The sequence below is a fragment of the Hipposideros armiger genome, unplaced genomic scaffold, assembly GCF_001890085.2.
Source record: "Hipposideros armiger isolate ML-2016 unplaced genomic scaffold, ASM189008v1 scaffold_383, whole genome shotgun sequence".
NCBI lineage: Eukaryota > Metazoa > Chordata > Mammalia > Chiroptera > Hipposideridae > Hipposideros > Hipposideros armiger.
The window spans coordinates 1298200-1319737 of NW_017731733.1; the positions used below are offsets into that span (position 1 = coordinate 1298200).

The window sequence follows — 21538 nt, forward strand, 5'->3', positions numbered from 1 at the left end:
TGTATTAGATCACCTAGAAAGAAAAAAAAATAAAGAAAAGAAAAGAAAAAGAAAAAAGAGAAAAAGAGGGAAAAAAAGGGGGGGGGCTCTCTGCCCGCTTTAATCTGCAGACCACTTGCTCAGCAATAGAGAGACTCTGGGCGACTCAGCACCAGCTGTTGGGGGGAAGAGCTCAGTGCGTCATGTGCTGACCTCCCTCTAGACTTGAAGTAAGCTTCCCACAATTATCTGCTGTGTACTCTGGAACCGAGCTCACCACCAAAAATCCTCACAGGTTGTTGTGGGCTGTCTGCTGCTGCAAAAAACCCTCTCTGGCCTGCGGAGGTAGGGAACAGGGACCAGGGGCTCAGGGTGCCCCTGGCAACACAGCTCTAGGTGGGCGGGGCAGGCCCCCAAGGCAGCACAGGATGTGGTCAGTGGCCCCCACCAAGTCAGAGCAGCATGCGCTCCTGCATCGGCAGCCAGCCCACACCAACTTGCCTGGAAAGCCCACGCCGAATCACGCAGGTGCACAGCTTGCGGCCCTACACTCCCAGGAAAACTCCCAGTCTCAGCCTGTCCCAATCAGCTGCTTGAAGATCAGGCCAAGCAGCCCGACAGCCAATCACCACCCAGGCAACTCTGCATGCGCATAGCGGAAATCGGGGACCTAAGGCGAGTTGTATACTCCCGGGTATCAATAAGCAGTCTGTTGGAGTTGGAGTGTGCCTGCCAGGTGTTTCCCTGGATACCCATTTTAACCATTTTTAAGTGTGCAATTCAGTGGCATGAAGTTCATTTATAGTCATCACCATCACTACTATCTCATTCCAGAATTTTTTAATCTTCCTAAACAGAAACTTGGTACCATTAAAAAATAATTCCCCATCTCCCCTTTTCCCAGATCTAGTAGCCACTATACTAATTTGTCGATAGGAGGTACCTCAGATAAGTGCAATTATATCCTTTTATGTATGGCTTATTTCCCTTAGGTAATGTTTTCAAGGTTCATCCATGGTGTAGCATATATCAGTACTCCATTCCTTTTTATGGCTGAATAATATTCTATTGTCTGCATGTACCACGTTTTATTATTTCATCTGTTAATGGACTTGGGTTGTTTTTACCTGTTGGCTATTGTGATTAACACTGCTATGTACATACCTATTTGCATCCCTGCCTTCATTTCTTTTGAGGATATACCTAGGAAAGAATTGCTGGGTTATATCACAATTCCATGTTTAACTTTTTGAGGAACCACCAAACTGTTTCATAGTGGCTGCACAATTGTATAGTCCCACCAGCAATGTATGAGGGTTCCAGTTTCTCCGTATCTACAAACTTGACTTTTGTTCTGATATTCGAAGTTGTCAAAGAGCTTTCAGAATCAATTTGAATCACGTAGGAATAGATCAGTGAAGGAAAGAATTATTTACAGCCACAAAAGATGATAAGTAGGATAAATGTGAAGATGTAGAAGAAAAGAGTGATGAAAAGTGGAATATTCTATTTTGCCCTCTTGATTCCCTAGAAAACTTACCTTCTCTTTAGGGAAGAGATTTTTCTAACCTGGGTCTTGTGTTCATTTCCCTGTCCTCCTTCCTGGTGCTTTCTGAATGACTCCATATGTTTCTCTGAGTGATAAAATTAATGCCATTATTTAGGAATCAGAGCTGCCAAATTCTAGCTGTGTGAATACTAGAAAGTTATTTAACTTTCTGAGCCCAGGTAGCCCTATCTGTGAGATGGACACGATAATACCTTCTCCAAGGGTGTTGTAAATGTTAAATGAAACAGTTGAAGTGTGAAAAATAATGTAGATATTCAGTAAACCTTAGTTCCTTTCTTTTTCCCACATTGTTTTGTAACTGGCTTTCCCTCCTTAATGGTGTTGGGTTTCCTCATTGATAAAATTAGGACAATAACGTTAACCTTACAGGCTTGTTAGGAAGATTTAATGAAGCAGTGTATACATAGGGCTAGTGTAGTTCCTGGTAGATAGTATTTAAGTAACACTGCTAATGTTGCTTAGAAAGTTGAACATTTCCATATGCTCGTTATTTGTATTTATTTTGTGATTTGTACATGTTGCAATTGGTATATTCTTTCTTATGATTGGTGATTTGCTGTTCAATTTCATTATGACATTTTTTCCAAGCAGGATTTTGAAGGACGATTGGATGTTTTCCAGATAGCAAAGAAGGGAAAGTGTATACCAGACAGGGGGCATGTCCTATATAGACACACAGACAGGAAATAGCGTGGTCTGTGTGGAGACATGCACACTGGCTTCCTACGTAGCAGGTTCCTGAGAGGTATTCCTGAGTGTGCCTGGGTACTCAAACAAGTTTAGGAAACGTCACATGATATGGTCCCTTAAAATATTTTTAGGACATAGTAATGTATCAGAGGTGTTGAGAAGCCTTGCAAAAAAGACACTATTTGGCTTAAATCAGCACTTCCCATGCGTATTTAAGCAAGAAACGTTTGTTTGTTTTTTTAGTGGGGGAGTAGAGACCTTTATTAGCATGCCATAAGATACTCATGCTCCTTTGAGCGTGTCCTGATTGACACCAGGAGGGCACTGACGGAGCTGTGGGAGTACGTGCTGGGCGGCAGTGAGTTGGTGAGAAAAGAGCCAGCTAGCATATCGACTCATAAGCATTATGTTTGATTATGCTGATAACTCTGACTAACTTTAAAGTAAGCTTCTTTGTAATTTTTCTATAAAGCAAGATTTGTTCATGTTCCTATTATCTCTGTTTTTTCTAAAAAGATACAAAACTGAACTCCTGGTTCTCCTTACTCCTCCAAAACTTGCTGCCCTGGCAGCCTTTCAAGCATCTCCATTCCGACAGTCACCCAGACCTAAGCCCTGGAGTCATCTTTATTTCTTCTCTTTCACTCACATCACTCATATGGGCTGCTTGTTCAGGGTTGCCCCTGACTTGGCTGCTGGCGCCTCATGCTCTGACACCGCCAGGGGTTGGGGCTGGCTCAGAATGCACAGTCCACCCCCAGTGTGCGGACTCAGGTGAAGTGCCAGGCTGGGGACAGGGGTCCAGCAGCTCCAGCAGCTGTCTGGAGGGCTTTCCTAACATAACCCTAAGTGGAATGGAGGGGGAGAGTCCTGCCTGTGAAATTAAAGAAAACATACTTATAGATTGCGCTCTGCCCTGGTTCCTGGCACAGAGCTCCTAAGTCCTTTGGAATTTCTTGCATGATAGGAGTGTCTTTTGTGGTAATGAGGAGACTCTTGGTGGGCTTCTGGATAACGGCTGGTGTCTAGAAAGACCAAGCCATGATTAGAAGCTTGGAATTTTCAGTCCTACCTGCATCCTCTGGGAGGGAGAGAGAGGCTGGAGATGAAGTTAATGATTGTCACTAGGTGATGCAGTCCTCAAAAAGTCCTAAAAGTATAGGGTTCAGAGAGCTTCTGGGTTGGTGAACACATCCACATGCCAGGAAGGTGATATACCCCAACTCCACTGGGACAGAAGCTCCTGTGCTTGGGAGCCTTCCAGACCTCACCCTGTTTCTTCATCTGGCTGCTCATCTGTATTCTTTTTTTTTCTTTTTAAAAAAAAATTAGTTGCAGGTTTACAACACAGTGCAATAGTTATTCTTTTCACTCCTCAAAGTGACAACCCCTTCCCCCAATCTGCCACCCCACTACCCCCCCCCATCTGTATTCTTTATCATGTCCTTTTTTGTATAGTAAACTGGTAAACACAAGTGTTTCCCTGACTTCTGTGGGATGTTCTAGGAAATGATGAAATCCAAGAAGGGGTTGTGGGAACCTTAGATTTGTAGCCAAGTTTGGACAGAAGTTTTGGAGGACCTGGGGACTCACTACTTGCAATTGGTGTCTGAAATGGGGGCAGCCTTGTGGGACGGAGCCCTTACCCTGTCGGGTTGGCACTAACTCCGGTTATGTCAGAATGGAATTGAATTGTGCACATCCAGTTGGTGTCTCCAAATTGCTTAGTGTGGGGGGAACACATCTAATGTTCTAGATGGACACATCTGGTGTCCCAATATTGTGAGTGTGGTAGTGGAATGTGAGTAAAGGAGAAACACAGGAGTGTTTCCTATGCATGCCTCATGGTGTGACTTTGGCCAGTAAAAGACGGGATGAGGAAGGAGCCCGCAGGTGCGTCAGCAGGTGCATCTCTCCCTCCCTCTCCCTTCCAGTGGTCCTTGCTCAGATGCACATGGGGATGTGGAAGTGATGCTTTACACCAAATCACGTCTCTCCTGCAGGGCATCTGTCACCTTTGATACAGCCCTGCCCCTGACTGCTGTGAGGGTGGTGGTTCCACACAGCCTGCCCTACTGAGTCCTTCCCCACAGAGCGATCAGCTGGCGTTTCTTGTGCGGCTGTGACTGATTCAGTAATGCATTGCCTTCTGTTTGCTCTTCCTCCTTCCTTGCCGCCCTCTGCTCACTCTTGCTACGTTGGGGTTTTACCTTCCAGGAAAAGCATTTGCAGCTAAGCTTTGCCTTGGGTTCTTTTTGTAGTAAACCTGGACAACGTATCATTGCAGTAGCCTCTTTGCTGGTCTCCCTGCTTCTGCTCTATCACCCTTAGTTTACTTCCAACACAGTGGTCAGTGGGATCCTTGAGAAATGTCAGATAAATCATTCCTCTGATGAACGTTTCTGCGGGGGTTTTCACATCACTTAGTGAAAGCTCAAGTCCTCAGTAAGACCCCAGGCCTCCTGGGTCTAGAGCCAGCCCCTTTCCTGTCTGACCACATCGCCTGTGCCCTCGCCTTGCTCACTCCGCTCTAGGCTGACCCGCTGTCTTAGTGAGTTGAGCTGCTGTAACAAAGTACCATAGACTGGGTGGCTTATAAACAACAGCAATTCATTTCTCATCCTGACCTGGGAATTTTAGGGTCAGGGTGGCAGCATGGCTGAGTTCTGGTGAGGCCTTGTCCAGGCTGCAGGCTGCTGCCTTTTTGTATCCTCATATAAGGACTCCTACAAGGGCACTGATTCCATTCATGAGGGCTCCACCCTCAGGACCTCGCAAACTCCCTACTTCCTGATACTGGCATCACACTGAAAGGTGGAGTTTGAACATAGGAATTTTTCAAGGGAAACAAACATTCAGTTTGTAATGTGGCTCTCTATGCTGCTACTCCTACAATACAAGTATGCTCCCATCTCTGGGCCATTGTAGTGTCTCTTCTCTCTGTTTTAGAAAGTTCCTTTCCTAGGCCTGTTCCCTCATCTCCTTCAGGTTGCTGTTAAAGAGACATTCTCTAAACAACCCGTATAAAAATAGGATTTCTCCCACACTGCCTGGCTTATTCTGCTTCTTCTTTCCCCGTAGTACTTTTCATTGTTAGGCACATAATATACTTGTTTCTTCCTTTACTCTTTGTCCCTCCAGACCCCACTGGAATATACGTTCCATAATAGGATCGCCTTTGTTTAGAACATTGCTTATACATATTTGTTGAGTGAATGAGCAGCTGAATAAATGAACTAGAGTTATGTTTGCTATTAAATATGTATAGTTTCAAGTAAATATCAACTGTGATAAGTTTAAGCTTAGAGTAAGGCCTTAATCATGTAGGTCATTTTTTTTTTCAGCTGAGCCATCCTGCCACCTGTTGGCAGCTCAGTGGCAGCTCAGCTTGGGCCAGACTCGAACTGCTGTTGCTCAGAGCTCAAACCTTTGAGCGAGCTCTTAACCAACTGAGCCACTCGGCCGGCCCTTTTTTTTTTTTTTTGACAAGCTAAATTAGCATTTTCCAAAGTATGGTCCATGCATAGTGTTTTTTGGGTTTTTTTTTGTTTTTTTTCTGACTGAACTGAAAATTTTATTTAGAATTAGCATCACTACATTTTGTTATCTGCACCAATAGAAATGCCTTCCTTCTAGTGATGTAATTGTTCCCCTTCCCTTTCTCATAAATACCCATCGCCAATTAGCTTCCTAACTGGGACACTATTTGGGCTTCTGTCTGAATCGATGCTTCCCAAATAGCTATTCCTTTTTTTTTTTTTTTTTTAAATCTCAAATGCTTGTTGCTTCTCAGTTTGAAAGCCTTTTTATTTTTAGGTTAACACACCCATAGAAAGAGGTGGACAAATCATAAGTGTGCAGTGGATTTTCTCAAAGTGAACGTTGGGACAAACATCACCCACGTCAAAGAGCATTTCCAGCACCCAGGGAATCCTCTTCAAAATACTTCCTGCTGCTCACAGATAGAGGACACCCAGAGGAGAATGAGACCAGGACTTGTAACAAGGAAAAAAAGTCATATCCCTCTATAGAAACAGCAAATGAACACCCAGAAGATGGGTGCCGAGGGCCAGGCTGAGGCCTGAGCCTAGTCTGACCTGGCCACACGAAGCCCTCACTGACAAGACCAGACCTGGGTGATGTTCTAGTCACTGTGATCACAGGTCCTGGTGGGACAGAATTCTACTGAAGGGACTAGGACAAAGGGGCAGAGAGGTGACCCAGCTGAGGAGTGACCACGTCACTGCCCACGAAGCACTGAGCACCCACTGGGCTCAGGCTGCGTCCACGCTCGGTCCTCAGAGCCTCTCCTGTCTCCACCCGCAACAGACTCAGTACAGCCAACACACGGGTTCTGGAAGGTTCTCAGGGCTTCCATTTATCTCTTCTCAAACTTTAGGATCATCTCCTTTAATTAACCCATCAACCCTTCATGGTAAGAACTGAAAAAACAGATTCACATCCAGATTCTTACTTCAATAGGAAGTAGGAGGCTGCTGCTCCGTGTGACATGAAGTAAAGGTGGGGATGGAAACAGCCTCTCCTGGAACAGGACAGCGGATCAGGGAAGAGGCTCGGTCAGTGTGGGGAGGTGGCATGGAGGGCAGGGGCGGGCAGTCTCTCACCTCCTCACATGATGCTGAGAGGAACGCAGACACATTCAGATGCCCTTTGCAGAAAGAGAGATCAGAAGTTCCTGAAGTCACAAAGTGGGGCATGAACAAATCTTGCATCACTCAGTCCCCCACAAGACAGCTGTCTCATGTTTTACAGCGGTTCTCAACCTGTGGGTCACGGTCCCTTTGGGGGGGTCGAATGACCCTTTCACAGGGTTCCACGGGTACTCGTATGTGGGCGTATCTGTGCATATCTGCATGTGGGCGTATCTGCGCGTATCTGCATGTGGGCCTGGAGATGGATAGAGGAGCGGTGTCTCGGTTCCTAAGACCATCGAAAATATGTTTTTGGATGGTCTTAGGCGACCCCTGTGACGACGACCCCTGTGAAAGGTTCAGAACTGCTGCTAGAAGCAGTGAGAGATGCATCAGAGTCCTGGGCACTGTCACCGCTTGCAGCCTGAGCATTGCTCCCTCCTTTTCTACCTGAGCGCCTCCTCCTCCACAGCACAGCTCCAGCCACCACAGCTCCAAGGGCCAGCACAGCAATGATGCCCACTGGGATGGTGGCCTGAGGAGGTGGCTCCCATCTCAGGGTCAGGGGCTCGGGCAGCCCTTCGTGCTGCACATGGCACGTGTATCTCTGCTCCTCTCCAGGAGGCACCACCACAGCTGCCCACTTCTGGAAGGTCCCGTCCCCCGCAGGCCTGGTCTCCACGAGCTCCGTGTCCTGGGTCAGGTCCTCCCCATCACGCTGCCAGGTCAGGGTGATCTCCGCAGGGTAGAAGCCCAGCGCCCAGCACCTCAGGGTGACCTCACGGTCAGAGGTGGGGTGGTGGGTCACGTGTGTCTTTGGAGGGTCTGCGCGCTGCAGCGTCTCCTTCCCCTTCTCCAGGTATTTGCGGAGCCACTCCAGGCACGTGCTCTCAAAGTAGCCCCTCAGGATCTCCGCCTCACCCGCCGCCTCCCACTTGTGCTGGTGATCTGAGCCGCAGTGGCGGCTGCGGCCCAGGAGTGCATGTCCTGGTTCAGGGAGATGTAGTCGGTGCCGTCGTAGGTGTACTGCATGTACCCGCGGAGGAGGCGCCCGTCCGGCCCCACGTCGCAGCCAGACATCCACTGAAATGTGTGAGACCCCGCCTCGCTCTGGTTGTAGTAGCCGCGCAGGCTGTTCAGGCTCACTCGGTCATTCTGTGCGCTGACCTTGCAGGTCTGCGTCTGCCGCTCCCAGTACCCTGGCAGCGCCTGCTCCACCCACGGCCCCTCCATCCACGCCGCCCGTGGCTCCTCCCTCGGACTCTCTGCGTCGCTGTCGAACCGAACGAACTGCGTGTCGTCCACGTAGCCGACGGAGATGAACCGGGGCTCCCCGCGGCCGGGCTGGGACCAGGAGATGGAGAAATACTTAAGAGAGTGGGAGCCCGCCCGGGTCCCCGTCAGGGCCTGGGCCCCCGAGAGCAGCAGGATGAGGGTTCCGGGGCCCATGATCCGCATTCCGGGGTCTGGGGACAATCTGCGTGCTCGCACGCGAGCCTGTGGTTCCTAGGGACTTTATAACCAACCGGAAAGGTGGTGACACTGATTGCCTTCTCAAGTAACCTGACACCCGATGGGAGTGAGAACTGGGGCCCGCATTATAATTTTCCAGACAAGAGAACCTAACACAGATTGTGAGAAGAGGTTGATTGCTATCACAAAGACATATGAGATTAAGGTTCCGTGAAGAATTTGGTATCTGTTGGTGCCCAGAGCCTCCATAGAACTCTGTTGGTCTTCTGCTTTGTCTGTGTGAAATTATCAGGAGTATTTCTAACAAGTGCTCTTCAGAAATAGTGCCAAACAGCTCTCATCCTGCCGAAGTTAAAAAAAAAAATGCATCTCAGTTTTGGAAAACACGTAGAATGTTGGGATTAAAAAAATACGATCAATACCGTTATTTCCTCTAGATTAATAGTTGCTTTTACTTTTAGCCACTAATTCCTTTCATTCTAGGATGTTAAATCACTCAAACCTAGCAAAACAAACCCCTTGGATTACAGTAAAACAATTCCATTAGAAAGTTCATCATGATAGTTCTTCACACATTAGTGCTTTTTGTTGAAACTCAATAGCGAATTTAGTAATTCTTTAGCTCTCAATGAATGAGGCTGAATTTAAGAAACAAATGCCAGAGCCTTTTAGCACACATGACCCTCATAGGCTTTGGCATGTTCCATAAATATAGGTGAATTTTGATCCAAAAAAACCCCATAATTTGAAGGATTCATAGTTACACAGTTCTAGTTCAAAGTACTTTGAACTTTAATAGATGAAATAAGAGACACTAAATAGTTTTGCCTTGTTTAAATTTTATCCTAAAACCCCTGAGATTTAGATGATAATAAAGTACCAGAGTAATTTCTATGCCTCTTCAGAAGGCATTTTCTTTTTGTGGCCTTAATTTACTTTTGTGGTTATTGTTAGCTGAGTCAGTTGTTAAAATTATACTCCGAATATTAAACTTAATGGTGCTCTTTGTTGATTTTGACTTACTACTGATAATTTATCTCTACCTTGAACTCCAGTCAATGAGATTTCTTTTATTGGACTGTCAGAGCTTTCTTTCAATTTTGAACTGTCAGAATATTGGTGCCTGTAGCTTGAGGGAAAAGATGTCAATCTATCAGTTTTCTAGATTGTTTTGTGGGTTGACACTTCAATATTTGACAAGGAAAACATACTTAAAACCCAGAGATCTGTGTCTATGAAGAGATCACCTTTTGACTTTCTCCCATGATTGTAAAATCAAAGGGCTTGTGATTCCATTATTTAAAACAAACACAGAAATAAAACCTTAACATATATACGTATGCTCTTAATGACATATTTGTCATAAATTCGGCAATATAATATATTCATTTCCTACCCCCAAATTTTACTTCAAAAAAAGTTATGGCCTTGTGTTTTAGTCCTTATAAAGGATCTTCATATTCCTCAATTATTATACTTCATTTTGAATAGTAAAGTAATAAAATGCTGCTTGGCTAAAGTATATTATCCTCAAAAAACTTAATACCAGTTTTAGATGCTTATTTAGGTCACTTGGTGGAATTGATGAAAAATCATACAGATGAATTTATTTTTTATTTTATTATATTTATTTTTATTGGAGAATTGGGGAAGGGGAACAGTGTTGGGGAATTGGGGAAGGGGAACTGCCAAGTTGTTGTCCTTCAATCTTAGTTGTGGAGGGCACAGCTAGCTCAGCTCCAAGTCCAGTCCCCATCCAGCCACCCATCGGTAGCTTGCAGCTGCTCAGCTCAAGGTGCCGTGTTCAATCTTAGTTGTGGGTGGGTGTAATCCACCATCCCATGTGGGAGTTGAATCGGCAACCTTGTTGTTAGCAGCTGAGCGGCAGCTCAGCTCAGGTGCAGCTCACTGGCCCATGTGGGAATCAAGCCGGAGACCCTGTTGCTCAGAGCTCGCGTTCTTGAACTAGCTCTTAACCTACTGAGCCACTCAGCTGGCCCCACACAGATGAATTTAAAGATTTAGAAATAATTTTTAAGGGGATGACCTTACAGTTTATAGGTGTTTGATATCATTGTAAACAAACCTGGAAATTACTTTACAAAGCAACATAGTAGGGGGTTGCTTTGTGGAGATCACAAATAGCTAATGGTTATTTGTGTTGGCATAAAATTTCTGGTGACATTATGCATGAACTCAAAAAAATTCTAGTCTTAAGTAACTTTGAGGGAATTGATGTGCTTTTGAAAACTGTTAGATGTCTTAAAAAGTGCTCTATTGACGATAAACACCTCGATGTCAAAGATGCATATGAGAAAGCAGAATAAAGTTGTTTTATGAAATTTAAGTGGAAAAAGCAATATTTCTAAATGAACACAAGAGAGTGTTGTTTAAAATATGTTTGTGCAACTAAATGAGTTATATAATATGAGGATATTTTCATAGTTTCATAGTTTCACCTATATCCTTTCATCTATATAATGAAAATAGCCGTACATCTAATTGTGGATATTCTCGTGGATAAAATGATGAGGCAATTGGCTTTTATTCTAGTTGTCTTATATTTGGGTACATACATACAGTGTGTGTGTATGTACACACACACACACATGTATACACATATGTGTGTTTATATTTGTGTATATACATACATGCATACATGTAGGTGAGCTTGAACTTAGAAAAAGGCTGGGAAGGATGCACATTGTCCTGTTACCAGTGTTAGCTCCTGGGGGTGAATTAGGGATGCTGCTCTCCTTGCTCCCAGAAAACACACCAAGACCCTCCCTGCTTCGGGGCCCTGCCCTTGCTGTTCCCTCTGCCTAGAGTGCTGTCCCCCAGGTAGCCACTTGACTAGTCCCTTGTCTTTAATGTCGTCTTCTCAGGGCTTCCTTGACCAGTATCGAAGATGGCAGCCTCTGCTTGGCCTCCGTATCCCCCTTCCTGTTTTTTTTTTTTTTCCTCTTAGCACTTAGAACTGCCTATCGTACTATATATATGTTACTTGTTTATGTTTTTCACTGACTGACTCCCCTTCTAGAATGTAAGCTCTGTGAGGGTAGGGATGTTTTTGTTTGGAATTTTGTTTGTGTGGGGATTTGTTTATTCTGTTTTGTTCACTGTTGTATCCTTGGCACATGGAATAGTGCTTGTTACGTAGCGGATGCTCAATTAAGATTTGTTGAGTGAGTGAATAAAGTCATAGAGCATGAACATTTTAAAAGTTGATATTGTCAAGTTACACCTTAAAGGGATGTATCCAATAAACTGTGTGACCATAAATATGCTCACATAATATTTAAAACTATAATTTGCTAGGTGAAATTATTTTAATTTTTTGATTAGTAGTGAAGTTGAATATTTTTAAAATACCATTTTTACATTCTTTTTTCTTTTTTTCTTTTATTGGGGAACAGTCTGTTTTTTCAGGACCCGTCAGCTCCAAGGCAAGTAGTTGTTTCATTCTAGTTGTGGAGGGCGCAGAAGGCTTACACTCCGTGTGTTGCCAGGGCTGCCTTCCTTTCTGGAGGCTCTAGGGGAGGATCTGTTTCCCTGCCTTCTGCAGCTTCCAGAGGTAACCCGCATTTCTTGGCTTGTGACCCCTTCCTCTGTCTTCAAAGCCAGGAGTATAGCACCTTCCAGTCTTTCTCTCTGACCTCTCCTGCCCTCATCAGATTCTTTCTCGGACTCTAACCCTCCTCCATCCTCCTTGTGATCACGTTGGGCCTATCTGCGTAACTCAGGATAACCTCTTTTTAAATCCTTAATCATGTCTGCAAAGCCCCTATTGCCATGTAAGGTAACACTTTCACAGGTTTCAGAGATTAGGATGTGGACATCTTTGGGGGGTCATTATAATGCCTACCACACCTTAGGATATGTGCCCAACTATAAAATTGATAAATCCAAAGCAATTTTTAAGGCTTTAGATACACACTGCCAAACTACTCTCTATAATAATGAATCCTCAATTGTTGCTCACATCTATTTGCAATGAGAGTTCCTGTCACACCCCGTTCTTTCTAGCATGTGATATTTTAAAAAGTCTTTGTAGGAACCAGCCGAGTGGCTCAGTTGGTTAAGAGCTGGCTCAAGAGTGTGAGCTCTGAGCAACAGCGGTTCGATTCCCGGCCTGAGCTGAGCTGCCACTGAGCTTCCAACAGGTGGCAGGATGGCTCAACTAAAAAAAAAACACACACAAAAACGCCTTTGTACTTTCGTTAAGAACAATAGCAAAACCTTTATTGAGGGATTACTATATGGCCATCACAAATGTAAGCACATTAAAGGTATTAAGTACTTTAGTCCTCAAAAAATCCTATGATGTAGATACTTTATTATTTCTATTTTACTGGTAAAGACATGTAGTCCTCAGAAAATCCTATGATGTAGGTACTTTATTATTTCTATTTTGCTGGTAAAGACATGAGGCATAATGAGGTCAAGGAAATTGCATTAAGTCACACAGTTGGAACTGGTGGAGCTAAAATTCAAACACAGGCAGAGAACGGGCTAGATATCTGTATGCTTAATTTTCTTTTCAGAACATATGAATTTTCTCTCTCTTTCTCTAAAACATCTCCCTAGGGTGTGCCTATGACAGTCTTGATAAAAAATAATAATAGCTAATATTTCTCGAATTCTATATGGCTTAATGGAAAAAGGTTTGCGGAGAAATACAGAGGGTGCCAAAAAAAGGTATACACATGACTTGTATTCATCTTTTGTTATCGATATATATTGAGTATTACAATTTTAATACAGTTTTTTCCTTTCTTAAAATGTTATACATTTTTTGACACCCTAAGTATAAATAGGTAGGAGGATGTGTGGAAGAGGAAAATGAGGAATGAAGTAATTGAAGTATGTTTTCCTCTGAGATCTTATGACTAACATACTTTCTGGCCTAGTGCAAAATTGTGAAACTTAATTCTTTTTGAGGTGCCTGTAGCAGAAATTCAGGATGGGGTTTAAAACTTCATAAAGTCAATAATGATATATAGTGTAAGCTTTCAAGACTTAGTATAAAGCAAAGGGGCTCAGACTGTCAGGACAAATTTAGAGTGGAGTTTTTTGTTTAATCTTGGGGATCTTTATGATTGAAACGTAATTATATTTTTACAAGTCTTTTCATTCATAGTAAACTAGATTACAGAGTACTAATGCTTATGTCATTTCTTCCTTGACTTCCATGAATAGATCAGAAATTGTCATCTTTTAAATTATGAGAAAACATCAGCAAAGAACATTTCAACATTTTGTAGTGATGAACCATTCATAGATGTTCATTCACAAAGCAAATTTGTGTAAAACAAAATGTTTGTTGTTGAAACCTGTAATAGGCTGGATCACATACGTTTGTATTGTTCATTTCTTAACTGTTTGAATAATGTATTTTTAAACATTGGTAGTCTTTTTCATTTAAGAGCTTAAGAGAAATATCTTAAATGTCATGGGGAAAATGGAGAAAGATTTATATCCTTTGAATTCTGTAATGCAAATAGGTAGCTTTCAACTCTTTACATTTTTGGCCATATGCTAGTCATTTGTTGATCTCTAAAAAACTATGTCAGTGTAGGTTAATTCTTATTGTTTTTTATTCTTTTGACTATTGAGAATTGGTGGGATAAAATAATGCATTGAGTTACAGCTGTTCAGTGGTGTGTGTGTGTGTGTGTGGGGGGGAGTCACAGTCCAATGGGCGTGTTTTGAGAATGTATCCGAATCTTTTCTCTGACCTTGATATTTACTTTCCTTTTGTGATTTCTCAGGGTCACAGTCAATAGAAGTATTGAATTCATTTGTTCCAAGATAAAAATAGTTTTTTTGTTGGTTTGCTTTCTACTGATTATAAAAGTACTATTGTAAAGAAAAAAAAATCCAAAAAAGTTTAAGGGAAGAAATAAGAATTACCCCCAAATTCCACCCTTACCACCAAGAGATAGCCCGCGTTTTACGCTTGCTGTTTTTTTTTTTTTCTTAATGTGCATATGCACATACACTTTACAAAACTTGGATCATCACTCAACAGGATTTTTAGTAACTTGCTTTTTGTACTTAAAAATATGTATATCACTTTATGTCAGTATATATGGGTACCATTTTTAACATGTCTGTTCTCATACATGTATGTGGTCCTATGTCTTTATTTACTTGTCCAAATAGTTCCTTAGCATAAATTGCCAGAAGTGGAATAGCAAAGTCCAGTAAGAGAAAGGTTGAATTAATATATGACAGCCAACATGGGGAAGGGCACATTTTGTCAAACACTTGCTACTAGACAGTGTTCCTGTTATATCATCTTCGCTAGTTCGATAGGTTAAACCAATTAATGTGGATTTTTGTCACTACTGGTGAGGTTCAGTATCCTTTTATGTGTTAATTGAGCATTTAAAATTCTTTATTTTTGAAATGCCTGTCATTGAAATTTCTATTTTAATTGTTTTTCCTTTCAGAACTTGAGTTTTATAAGAATTGATAACACCATACCATTGAAAATATGTGCTTCTTAAAAGACTTTAGAGATACAGGTTACAAATGGCTCTCTACATATTTGTTGTATTTAGGATATATCTATAGGATTAGGTGATTGGGTGGCTTCATAATGAAACATTTGCTCCCAAAATTGGGACTCCTGCCATTATTGCCTCAATTTAGGACACTTGGTGAGAATTTGATCAAGAGAAGTGCTTCTATTTTGTAGATATATAGTTAATTAATTGCTCATTCCCAAAGCTTTTGGCATTGATGTTGCTCTGCTTGCCAAGTTGGAATGTGACACACATTTCTTCATAGTGACAAATGATATTTAAGTGTGTTCTTTTGAATGCCTATTAGAACTGTTATTTTCAGTTACAAAAACTCAACCCAAACTGGTTTACATAAAGGTTGTAAAACTCATGTAATAATCAAGCCCATGTATAAGCTTGGTTTGGGGGTAGAGCTTGTAAAAGGGGCTCAAATCTTCTCACTAGGAACCTGTTTCATTCTCTATGTATCTCAGCTTTGTTCCTTCTGGATTGGGTGCGTTTTATGTCCGCTCTTCCCTTACTACATAAAGATGGCTGTAGTGGCCTCTGAACTCATATCCTTCCATGGTTAAACTCTGTCAGAAAGATCAAGCGTCTCTTCCTGGTTGCCCAAGAAAAAGCCAGGCATTTCCTCTCGTGTGTACTTAGCTTATTTTGAGTTTTGTGCGCATCCTGCAAGCACTCTGGCAAGTCTTACTGGCTCAGACACTTGACACATGCTTGCATAGAAACTAGGGGTGGAGGGTTTGAGGGCATCCGAACCACTTTGACAGAGAGTGAGTGAGGCAAGATCCCCCAAAGAAAATCTGGGACTATCGCCAGCAAAGGGGGGCTGGATGTTGGCAAAGCAGAACTCAAGTGTCCACTCATCTTGTGGTCACAGCACCTAGCAGAGCACCCAGGACATGAGAGGTCCTGTGATAAATACTTACTAACTGCCCAACGGTGCTGTATGTAAGAAATTATAAGACAAATAGAATTTTGTAGGCCATTCTGGGAACTTGATTGTGTTTCCACGGTAAAACTTTGATCTAAATGTCAAACAACCTACTTCAAAACAACCCTTGAAATATCGATAATCACATAAGTACAAGCATATTAAGACTTTTTAAGTTAGTTCTGTGAACTGGACAGTGAAGAGGGCAATCACCAGTAATCAGGAGTTGATTGTAGAAATCAAGTTCATCCTTCTCACACATCTATTCAGTCAAGAGATGTTTATTGAGGGCCTGTGGGGGCCAGTCACGGCAGTGTCTGAGAGCTGCGAGGGCCCATGTGATGAGACATGGCCCGGGCTCTGTCAGATCACATAGTCGAGTGAGAGAGGCAGTTTCCTAGGATAAATGTGATGATAGCATGTGCTACAGAGTGATGAAAGCCCTGAAAGCTTTCTGGAGGAGTCATGTCTGAGCTGAGTGATCTAGGACAAGAGAGATGGTGTCAGAGGTTGGGCAGACTAGGCTAGCGCAGAGGCACTAGGACTGAGAGAGCATGGCCCACTAGGAGCCCGATAAGTACAATAGTTTGCTTTTACCTGAGGGGAAAGTGTGTGCATAGGCATGTGGTGAGTGTGAACTGGGAGAGAGTGGGGTTGGTCAGGGACGACGTCAAGAGAGGAGGCTGTCCAGGTACACAGGGTCCAGACCATGCTAAGAAGTTTGGATTTGATCCAGAAGGCAGTGGTGAATTACCAGACTAAGCAGTAGGATGATTTGGTTAGAACCCAGAAAGATCCCTAGTAAACCCCATAAGTACAAATTTACTGATGTGAGTTCAGAAAACAGCACATTTGATGCTTTCATATTTAAAAAAATAATTGACACTGTGTTATGTTTATTGATGCGTGTGTTTTATAAATAAACATGCCCATTGAATATGGACTATCTCCCTTTATAAGGTTTCTGAAATACAGACTTTCTATAAGAAGCAAAAACAAATGAAGGTTTATTTTCCCTTTAAACAAAATATAATTTTAAAATAATCTATCACTTTCCAAGTGATTTTATCTTATAAGTTATCAAAGCTTGATGGAAGGAGGCATTTCTTAATCCTAGGACAATAAATTATTTTCAACACCAAACACCTTTTGTAAAAAGAGCTGCTGAATGGAAGTCTAAAAAATTAAATAAATTAAGGTTGACATTCCTTCTTTAGTAATTATTATCAACATGTATGGTTTGACCTGTGTTTCATCCCAAGATCACAAGAGTTTGCTGCTGCTGCTTATCCTTTGATTATTAGGTAACAATCAAAGAAGCATCATTCCAAAGGGAAAGCGCAGCTTCCTTAGTGATAGCTGTTGTCTTTCTAATAACCAATATTTTGCTAAAAATCATCTGAAGAAATCCTGCCATGCAAAAATATTTAGCAAGAGATTACTGAGGATAGAAAATATATGAGGTTGATTGGTTATCATTGTGTCAAAATTCCAGCAGTTTTGCTTTTGAGTATCACATGGTATTGTTATTAATATTGGTATTACTACTAATATTGTTCATATTAGATCTTTGAGTTGTTTAATATATAATTTGGTAGGTTTTCTAAATTCTTTATATTTTCTTAAATCAAGGGTCCAAAATTTATCTCCTCGGGAGAACACAGATGCAACTTAAAAAAAAAAACAACAAAGGAAAATAGTATTTACTTAGTTGAAATTCAATTCACAAGGAAAATTTGAGGGGAAATGACTTTTATATTAAGGGAAGGATTCCCTTTGGAATACTTTTGGGGAAAACAATGTTGTTTTACTTTAAAAACCCCCCTGACTTCTATTAATATAAGCTTTGTATATTTACCCCTGTATGGTCTAGCAAAATACTTTGCACGTGATGCTCAATGTTTGTTGAATTAAATGGATCTGCTCTAAATAGGAAAGGAACTTGGAATTCTGTCCTCATTACACACACACACACCATCTAAACAATTGAGGTATGTGTTAGGATTAAGTTCGACTACCAATAATAAAAACACCAAAATAATAGTGACTGAAAGAAGGTAGAAGTTTGTTTCTTTCTCCCATAAAATAAGCCTAAGTGTGGTAATTGAGGACTGCTGTGGTGACTCCATGAAATCACTCAGGATCTCAGCTCCTTCAGTTCTTTGCTGAGCCAGTGCTATAGAGTGTTTAGAGTGGTCACCATGGTGGCTAAAGCTCCAGCCATTACGTTTAGTTTCCAAACCAATAGTAGGAAGGCCAGAAAGCACAAGCAACTGTCACCCCCTTCCTTTCTAAGAGGCTTCCTGACAGTGGGATCTACTTCTACTTGTGTCTCAATGGTCAGAGCTTCGCCCTTGGCCACCTCTAGCTCAGAGGGGATGGGACGTAGCGCTTCCACCGGGGTGCATTGCCACAGGGAATATCAACTCAAACAAGTCTGATTTTTGGTTATTGAAGAGGAGTGTCGCCTTACAGCCGATTCTTAGACCACCCCCCCTGCATTAGCCTCTGACCCATTAGTCGAGAGAGTGCCTCGGAAAACTGAGGCCGGATGGAATGATATCTGTAAAGCTCTCTCGGGGGGCGTCTCAGCCTGACTGGGACCTGATGGAATGATATCAGCTGTCTCCCCTGGGAGGACATGTAATTATGTCTTGGGGCAATGTGGTGGAGTACGAAGGCATAGCATTTGCTGGAGTACACTGGGAAAAGGTCATTGGAAAAGGCCTTAAGGTGCACCAGTATACACGGTTAATGACTGACAGCACAGCAGTTTACTTCCTTGAAAAGAATCAATAAAAACCATGCGTTGACCCGATTCGGTGGCTCAGTCTATCTCTGAAGGCTGAGTCCCTTGGTCTCGCTCTTAAATCTTACTTTTGTCTCTTGTACTTATTCAATCTGTGCCGCCCCTCTCGTGTCCCATTTGCCCTTGCCACGCTGGACGTGACAGAGGAGGAGGAAATAAATGTTGGGAGAGGCGAATAATTTCTGCAGAGATAGTGTAATAGAAATATGGAATGAAGTAAAATGTGCTTCAGAGACTGGGCAGTAATGAGAAATGGAGAAGCTTTTTGAATTCTGTAATATGAATATGATGATGTTTGCTATCCACTGTTGATTCGTTTTTTTGTTTTGTTTTATTTTTTTGCTTTTTTTAAATACTCATTGGTTTAGTGTTGAGTTTGGCTAATAGGTGAGTATTGCTTAGGTTGTTGGAAATGGGAAGAAGGACAAGGGAATTGAAGATGGATCTCAAGAAAGATGTGGCAGTATTTCACCTAAGACCTAGCTTTATCTGTGAAGGGACAAAAAATAAGAATTTATAGAGCATTCTTGCAGTTGAGTACCTACACATCACTTTTTCTTTGCATCATCACTGAATATGGAAACAGAAATGTTATATTGATTGTCACAATGTAATTATAGACATATTTTATCCCTTAATTTTGAAAATGTAGTAGCTGCAAAATGCAAATCAATAGACAACCATAGAAGAGCATCTCATGTCAGCTCTTTAGTTTCTAGCCAGTGAATTAGGGTGAGAAGACCAAGACTGATGTCAAATAATGGTAGGTAGTGAAAGGTGTCCTCAAGACCTACTCTGCTTTTCTAAATACTCAGAGTATTAGGGACATAAAGTATCTTTACAAGTTTGTTTAGCTGGACTGTTTTCCCCCATATTGGACAAAACAAGTAATAAATATCATGGAAATAAGAGATTCTGCCCTGTTTTAAAAAATAATGCCCCACCCCTAATTCCTGTTTCCCTCTTTCATGCCAGGGTTTGAGAGCAACGTCAGGGAAGTTTTTCCTTTAATTAGTGCTAATCTTTTAGGATTAAATTTTAGTCCATTTTCTCTTGGTGTTTTATAGTAGAGATTGGAACCATCTAGTTATTGTTATCCTTTCTTCTTATGTCACTCTAAAAATCTTTGAAAAATATTTGTTCTGAAATTGTTGTCCACATGAACAGTTATAGCTCTTAAAGTTTTTTCACAGGTATAATTTCCTAGCTTTAATAATAATAACAACAATTAAAATAGTAATTATTGTCTATTTAATCTATAATATTTCAGATAGATGTCAGGCAATGAATAGGAACTTTAGTAATTATTGAGAGTCTACTATATACTAGGTGTTTTGTATATTTTATTTCACTTATTTTTATAGTAGCTCTTTGGGGGAACTGCTATTATGTCAATTTCATTGGTGAGGGAATTGAGGCTTAGAGAGAGAAGATAAGTAAGTTTTCCAAGGCTACATAATTAATAAGTGTCAGATCCAGAATTTGGACATGGAGTTCGCTGTCTCCATGGGCCGTCATGATACCCATTGTACATGATGTGCTCCCATCCAGGACTTCTGATGGCGATCCCAACGATTATAGAGCTGAGCTGCCTTGCCCAGTGTGGCAGCCATTAGCCATATACACCTATTTAAATTAAAATTAACAAAATTCAATTCAATTAAAAATTCAGTTCCTCAGTTACACATTTTAAGCTCTCAATAACCACATGTGGCTAGTGGCTACTGTATTGGACTTCACAGACAGAGAACATTTTCATCATCACAGAGTCCTCATGCGCTATGCTGTTCTAGAGTTTCAAGTTAACTCTAATTTCAACTACCTATATTTACAATTAAACTTTCTTTTAGGATCAGTTTATGTCCTTGGAAATTGATGTTGCCCATATCTGCAGGAGTAAGGGCAGTGCAAGGCTGTGCAAGGTGTGTGGCCTCTGCCAAAATTGTTTCCTCTCTTGCTTTTCTTCTGCCTAAAAGATAAGGTGAGAGGGAGGGGCAGGGAAAAGGAGACAGAGCAGTGGCTGTGTTAGCTCGCTCATCATGCCAACGCCATTTTAAATGGCCTCTTTGAGACTTACTGGAAAGATTTCTTGCGCCTTAATTTCTTTTCTCAAGGTCCTCCTTAAAATTCATTGCCTCCTCTTTTTTTTTTTTTTTTTTTTTTTTAGCTGAGCCATCCTGCTACCTGTTGGCAGCTCAGCGGCTGCTCAGCTCGGGCTGGACTTGAACCGCTGTTGCTCAGAGCTCAAACTCTTGAGTGAGCTCTTAACCAACTGAGCCACTCGGCCGGCCCTCATTGCCTCCTCTTATATTATCTGGCATAGGAGCTTTATGTTCCTTTTCACATAAACTCTCTCAGTGCCTTTTTAAAAAAAACATTAGTTTGTCATCCTGCTTCTCTACCTGTGGTCTGTACACAGATCTCAAACATTTTCATCCACTTTCTGATTGATAGGCTCTTGTATTTAGTCTGATCTTAGTAACGATGATCTAAAGTATGTCTTAACCCAAAAGTAAATTGGTTTCCGATGACTGTTAGCTAAATGTCTAAGGATTAAAAAATTTTTTTTCAAACTTATTTTTTATTTCATTCACAATTTATTTGTGATTTTTGAAATGCAAGAATCTTTAAAATGAAACAAGAAATGTACTTGTTAGTAGTGATAAAATATTTGGCAGTGATTTTAAGTTTAGAATCCTTGCTGGTCTGTTTTTGCTTAGTACTTTTATTCCTAATTAAGCTAGCACTTAAATAGGAAATAGACATTGGAAGTATTCCACTGAACTTTCATTTCACAACTAGATGTCAGTGTTAACATACCCAATTAGATGTCTCAGGTGTGAGTTCAGTGAGGTAATTCAAATAATCACTCACCTGTATGAGATGCAGATCAGAAAA

General features: G+C 41.6%; 1 protein-coding gene and 1 pseudogene across 1 annotated transcript in view; one reads left to right on the forward strand and one right to left on the reverse strand.

Annotated features, from left to right (window-relative positions):
• The window catches only part of TRDMT1 (tRNA aspartic acid methyltransferase 1), a 57603-nt gene that overhangs the window by 8920 nt on the left and 27145 nt on the right, over positions 1 to 21538 (forward strand). The gene's annotated exons all lie outside the window — the stretch shown is intronic.
• Positions 7185 to 8364, reverse strand: LOC109393563 (HLA class I histocompatibility antigen, B-14 alpha chain pseudogene; annotated as a pseudogene).